Genomic DNA, 6,963 nt, shown 5'->3' on the forward strand with positions numbered 1-6,963 from the left:
TGGAGGCTTGTTTTGAAACCTAAAGATACACCAATCGTAGGTTTAAAGTGGATTTTCAAAAATAAAACTGATAAAGAAGGAAATATAGTGAGAAATAAAGCTAGGCTAGTTGTTAAAGGTCATTCGCAACAAGAAGCTATCGATTATGAAGAAACCTTTGCCCCTGTTGCAAGACTCAAGGCTGTTAGAATCTTTTTAGCCTATATGGCACACAAAGATTTTGATGTGTATCAAATGGATGTGAAGTGTGCCTTTCTTAATTGAGTTTTGGAAGACACGGTGTATGTCGAGCAACCACCAGGTTTTGTAAATTCTCAATACCCTGATCATTTTTATGTTTCAGACAAGGCTGTTTATGGACTCAAACAAGCACCATGAGCATGGTATGCCACTCTTACTAATTTCATAAAGTCATCAAAATTTAAACAAGGATATATTGATCCCACTCTGCTTCGAAAGAAAGTTGAGAATCATCTCATGCTTGTTCAAATTTATGCTGATGACATTATTTTTGGTTCTACTGATCCTAATCTGTTGAATTATTTTGAAAACACGATGAAAAGCCAGTTTGAATTGAGCATGATGGGTAAAGTCAATAATTTTCTAGGATTAAATATTCGTCAAAGTAGAGAATGTATCTTTATCAATAAAGAGAATTATTCTCGTAATCTGCTTGAAAAGTTTGGAATGACGAATAACACAAAATTACTAGTACCAATGGTAGTTGGCACTCGACTTGGTCCTTCGTTGTATAAGTCGGCTGTTGATCTCACGTTGTACATGAGCATGATCAGTTCGTTGCTTTACTTAACAACTTGTCTACTTGATATCATGTTTGCTGCTTGCAATTGTGCTAGGTATAAATTGAATCCCAGGGAACCTCGTCTAACAGCAGTCAAAAATATATTTCGTTATCTCAAAGACACAGTTTCGTTGGGCTTGTGGCACCCTTCGAAAACAGGGTTTTTCATTCAAGCATTCTCAGACGTAGACCTTGGTGGATGTTAGCTAGATTGTAAAAATAAGAGTGGTGGAAGTCAACTTTGGGATGAAAAGCTCGTTAGCTGGCAATTGAAGAGGGTAACTTGTGTTTCGATTTCCATAGCAGAAGCAGAATATGTTGCTGCTGCAGCTTGCACTTGTCAAATCATTTGGATTCAAAGTCAACTACATGATTATGTAATCAACATGAAGAAAATTTCGTTGCATTCACTACTAGAAAAACAGCCTTTTAGGACGCTCATTGCACATCGTAAAAGGCTCAGACGACGCGCAAATGCGCGTCAAGGAAGGCCCTTTCATAAAGAGAGACGACGCACATTTACGACGTGCATTTATGACACGCAATGCCTATCAAGGAAGGCCCTGTCATAAATGAAGACGACACGCATTCGCGTGTCGCAACCTTACGACACGCAGTGCGTATCAAGAAAGCCCCTGTCAAGAAAGGCCTTGTCATAAATGAAGATGACACACATTTTTGTGTATCGTAAATCTAAATGTTTAAAAAAATTATATATTTGTTAATTTTTATATTAAATTTGCATAATATAAAATAAAATTTCATACTCAAAAAATAAAATAAATTGAACAAATTATAATGTCATACAAAGAATCATTCAAATGTTAAACAAAAATAATACATTGCTAACATGGGTTATACATTCCTATAAAACTAACAAATAATCATACAACTCTGTTTCTTACTGGAAACATTTCATGTTATTTGTTTCTACCAACGCCTTGTGTGCGTACCACCTGCTTAATGTGTATTGGAAAGGAATGCCAAACATGATTACGAGTCTCCCTTAGTCTTGATTACTCACCTGCTTAAGTAGAATGTTGTTGTTGAGAAGGTTACCTAGCAACAAAGAAAAACACAACACCTCTCCCACAATCACAACATCATTTACAGAAAAAGGGTTGTTAATTACTTTCATTAAGACTTTCATTCAATCACAAAAATATTAAATAAAAGGGTGAAAACAATAACTTACTTTTGATAAGTTGATCTCCCTTAGAGCAAACACAGCTAAAGCATTGAACAAGACCCTAGGGCCTTCTTCTAATGTAAACACAATGCTCGTCTGCAAAATTGAGGCGATAAAATAAAATTTGAATATTGTTTGGGTAGTTTATATATGATTTGATAATTTGATTTAAAATCAATAGGGTTCAATAGTCAATACTCTTTTCCATGCAACATAGAAATTAGTCAACTACCTTGACCAAGAAAGTCAAAAGATAAAAAGGTAACTTACTTGGCGAGCAGATGCTTGTGATATGCAGGAAGGAAACAAACAAGGAGTGTTTTTGAAGGCATCAAAGGGTAAAAAGGTAACTTACTTAGAGAATCACGAGCTTTTGAGCTATAATTCTCAAAGTTTGATTGAGTCAGTGTATCTTAACATATTCACATCAAAATTTAAACTTGTTTTACTCTTTAGAATAAAAAGTTAAATTAGAGTTGACTTAATTTTACAAGAATCCTGATAAAGATTACCTCAACAAGTGATGTAATTTCATTTTTCCTTTTACGTGGGACTAACAAGTGATGTAATTTCATTAATTATGTAACTATAATTAATGGAACTTTTATTTACAAACTAAAAAAAATAAACATACTAAAAGCTCACTAAAATCCAAATCAGATTAAAAAAAATGTATTTTCTAGTTATTTATAGAAAATAAAATTGTAATTTAGTTAAAAATACAAATAAGACACTGAAAGCTCATTAAAACCGAAATAAGATTATAATATAAACAATGTATATCTGTAGCTCTACTTTGTATATTATTTTACTATAATTACTGAAAAAAAAAAAAATTGTTTACAAACTAAAATTTTAAACATACCATTGAAAGCCAATAGCTGAGACTGACCATATGACAAATGTTGATTCTGTTGCATCTGTTAACTTTGATTTTGAACAAATTGTTGAAAATGAACATGCTGCTGAGATTGCATAGGAGTCTCATGTAGTGAATGCTGAGACCTTAAATTCATCTTTTCTGCCTGCTGAGTATTGACGAAATTTGACTGATTGACCATCAAAGGAGCACTCGTGTATGTAGTGCATGCAAGCTTACTGGATTCATGTTTTGATTATTCATCATTGATGTATTTGAGGTTGTGGGAACATAAAAGTTTCCGGTTCGCGAAGTATCAATGGTGCTACTCCCATAACCATCACCTACAAAGTATACGTATTAAGTACCCCATCAACATTAAAGAGGATACTACAGTGCCAAAAGAAAAGAGAGAGAGAGAGAGAGAGAAAGAGAGAGAGAGAGAGAGAGAGAGAGAGAGAGAGAGAGTACCCTGTGACATATGTTGTTGATGGACATTCATGTTCCCATAATGAGAAGGTGTCACCTAACTTTCTGAGGTTCTTGAAGCATTCATCATAGGTGAATTATTGGGCATCATTCCTAATTCGTTGTTTATTGAGCAATTTGAAAAGCCATAAGCTTTCTGTTGTAAACTAGACCTGATTCCCTCACCCATATGGATCCCAAGGCTATGTAATATGCTACTGTTTTGGCCACCGACTTGTTGCTTCTGGTTCAGTGGCTGAGAATGAGATACCATTGTTGAGTCAATAGTCGATAGCCCAACAACATTGTTGGACATATCTGTGTTCATGTAAGACTGATTAGTATTACTATTATTAAATCCAGGAGTAGGCATCATCTGGCTGTCCATTCTTTGTGCCCCCATTGATGAAATGAAACTGTTTCCACTCGAAAACTTTGATGTTGACTATTGATAACCATTCATCAAACCTCCTGCCAAAGTGGATCCAATGTTTTGATACAGAGTAGAAGAAAAGTCGATAATATAAAATAATAAGAGACAAATTTTACCATCAGACGACCCCAAGGAACCATTTTGCATCCCACTGGAAATTCGGGTGGTATTAGGTAAAAGGTTTCCTGTGTGTACATGTGATGGCATCATGTGGCCATTATATTTGAGTTCCCACTTTGTGTCATGCCCGGATTTGGAATCATTGTTCCCATGGGAACAAAAGTATTGCCTTGTTGCTGATAATGTTGATTTTGGTTGCTCAACGGGAGGCGTCTGATTAGAATATGTAAACGGTTTTCCAATGTATCTAAATTCTTGTATTCCTCCTATAAAACATATAATAATTTGTATATTTTAGTCGGATATGTTTCCGGTTATCAACTAGATGGATTCTTTCAAAATTCAATGTAAAGAAAAATAGATTTTACTTTTGTGGTTGTAGTCTTGAACATGCCTTCTTCTAGGCATCTAACAATGTCCATCACCTTCTTTGGAGCTATCTCATCCGTGCACCAAATCATTCTATAACAACATTTGAAAAATAGATTTTACTTTTGTTACTAGTTACTAGTTTTGCAAGTATTAGTTTTTAATTTCCATGGTCGAAGTGCAAAATCCAAACCCCATCCGTGCACCAAATCATTCTATAACAACATTATAAAACCAATATTACCATTATTGTTAATATCTTGTTAAAATATAAGCTGACTATATATTTTTTTATATATCTTTACTTGAATCAAATGCCACACACACCTCCAATGCATGAAGAATACAGTTTATAAAAAGTAAACTTGCCTTGCATTCTCATGAAATGTAAATAGATCCCATAGATCCTCAGTATAGACATTTGTCCCCTGAATTCATGAGGTGTGATATTTATTATTATTCATCAAGAAGCATTTGAATATGTTCAAAAAGAAGTAACAAATACTGAAATACCTGAATGTTACTTAGCTAGTGTTTGTTGAATAAATTTTACCCTTTGCTTAACTAAACTGATAATAGGAAAAAGAAAAAATAGTAGAAATATTTGTAGTTTTTCTATTACCTTTTCTTCAATAGTTCCAGTGCTCACAAACCTATAGATGTATACTCTCTTCTTCTGCCCGTCTCTCCAGACTCTTGCAGCTGCCTACATGGAAAGGAAAAGTATAAAAAGACGACTTTGTCCCTAGAAAAAAAAAAGAGTTAAGTGTCTAAGTACCTTTGATGGATTTTATTCCATTTCCTAAAAATTATTCAGTTTTAATTATTGAATTCCATTCCATTTAAAGTAAATTGAGACTTTTATGAATTCTATTCCATTTCTTGCCAAACCAAAGACATGACAAAATACAATTTCTTCAGATTCCAATTCCCCTGGAGTTCAACTCCAATCACAAATTCCATTCCTTCCAAATAAATACATTGGTGTTTTTTTTTTCAGCTTCAAAGGTTGATTCATATGCTGCTGGAAAACCTTTCTTCTTTAATGGAATCTTTGATTTCCATCAATCAAAAAACAAAGCCACAAGAGAAGTCAGCAGTATTATTTTCCACTCCCAATCTGCATTATGAATATCTCGAGCAATCTCTTCAAGGAACAGCTAACCAACACACATATAAACAATAAAATTTCAAACATTTGTATCAATTATATAAACTCTTCATTGGCTACTACCTTTGTGCACCCATATGGGTTCATTGCCTTGAGTTCAAAGTCCTCAACACATGGAATTTTCTCCAGCTGTCTATACACAGTTGTTGATGAAGAGAAGACCAAATGCTAACATTTAAAATCAGGTGAATATATCTTGAATTCAAGATCAATGTGAAAGACAATACAGGGTACATACCTTCTTACAATTGTATTTGGCCATGAATTTGTACAGAGTGATGGAAAAGATCAAATTATTATCAAAGTAACGGAAATGTACATGGGCGAATTAGAATGTACAAGGGACAAGTAGAATGTCGGAAATGGAAGGAGCCGTTGAAGGAGGCTTACACACAGAAAAGGCGAGGAGAGAAGGAGGCGATTGAGGAGTAGCAAAATCCTCAATCGTCGGCTTTGTGAGCGAGAGGACATGACCTAATTTTTTGAGTTGCGGTTCAAAGCACGCATTCTTTTGTCGATTTGGTGAGGACATGACTGGAGATGGAAGAAGACGGCAAGGGATGGTGGCAGATGGAAACAACGAGGAGCGAATGAGGAAATTGAGGAGTTGCATAATCCTCAATCAACGGTGTTGTGAGTGAGACGAAAGAGGGAAACAAAGGTGGAGGAGAATCGAGCGGGGTTTTCTAATTTTTTTAGGGATTTCCTTTTTCCCTCTATTAAGGAGTATAGGTTAAGCACTGGAGAACGATGTTGAGGTAGCAGGTATTACCGATATGCTTGAACCCTAATGGAGGATCGTTCTTTCGTTTCTTCAACAACAAACTCGTTTGTTGAGTCAATTGCAACTGGAAACCAGCCATTAAGAGCGAGGACCTCTCGCTCCTGATTCACTCGCCGCATTGAATGACAATCCCCACCACCTGTATACCGTCATCATGCGAGGTTTGAAGATTCGGTGTGGGTTGGAGGTAGTGGAGGTGGGTATCAGGCGTGGTTTTAGGGTTTCATTTGATGGAAGAGGATTTTAAGAACTTCAAAAATATGAGAATATCGATCTTCTACACACCAAATACCAATTCAGAAAAATCGCATATCGAAGTCAAAAATATGATTTCAGGAACTTCACAACTAAAAATCGCATATTAGGAACCCACACAATGCTTTTAGGGTTTCTTTTGATCGAAGAGGATTTCACAGCATACAAAGAAGAAGGAGGAGAGTATCAGGCGGGGTTTTCAATTTTTTGGTATTTCATTCCCCCCTTTGCAATTAAAAAATTGAAGAACGCGCGTTGATGAAAAAAATTATAAAGCGACAATTCTACACGACTCACTTTTTTATTGAAGGTGCCCTCCGTGTTTTTAAATTTTTTTGTTGGGCACTAATTGTAGGGCACACATAAATGCGTGTCTTCTATGCTTCATATTTTGGAAAATTTACATCAATTTTTAGGGCACGTATAAATGCGTGTCCTCTATCAGCACGTGTCATTGATTGCGCGTCGGTAAAGGCTATTTTTCTAGTTTTGATTGTGATTGACATAGTGCTA

The 6,963-nt window shown here is 35.4% G+C and overlaps 2 long non-coding RNA genes and 1 pseudogene across 3 annotated transcripts; all 3 read right to left on the reverse strand.

Annotated features, from left to right (window-relative positions):
- Window positions 1–1,586: 1,586 nt before the first annotated feature.
- On the reverse strand, window positions 1,587–2,611 carry LOC145039068 (uncharacterized). The gene is made up of 2 exons (XR_013679715.1): window positions 1,998–2,611; window positions 1,587–1,861 (listed from the first exon to the last, which is right to left on the reverse strand). It is a non-coding gene; the product is annotated as an uncharacterized LOC145039068 (long non-coding RNA).
- Window positions 2,612–2,728: 117 nt separating this feature from the next.
- Window positions 2,729–4,520, reverse strand: LOC145040557 (uncharacterized; annotated as a pseudogene). Its single transcript, XR_013679896.1, has 4 exons — window positions 4,240–4,520; window positions 3,889–4,137; window positions 3,380–3,789; window positions 2,729–3,106 (listed from the first exon to the last, which is right to left on the reverse strand). The product of XR_013679896.1 is annotated as an uncharacterized LOC145040557 (transcript).
- Window positions 4,521–4,609: 89 nt separating this feature from the next.
- LOC145039069 (uncharacterized) lies at window positions 4,610–6,604 on the reverse strand. Its single transcript, XR_013679716.1, has 3 exons — window positions 5,475–6,604; window positions 4,863–5,400; window positions 4,610–4,668 (listed from the first exon to the last, which is right to left on the reverse strand). It is a non-coding gene; the product is annotated as an uncharacterized LOC145039069 (long non-coding RNA).
- Between the last annotated feature and the right edge of the window lie 359 nt (window positions 6,605–6,963).

The sequence above is a fragment of the Lactuca saligna genome, chromosome 4, assembly GCF_052625555.1.
Source record: "Lactuca saligna cultivar CGN05327 chromosome 4, ASM5262555v1, whole genome shotgun sequence".
NCBI classification, from domain to species: Eukaryota; Viridiplantae; Streptophyta; class Magnoliopsida; order Asterales; family Asteraceae; genus Lactuca; species Lactuca saligna.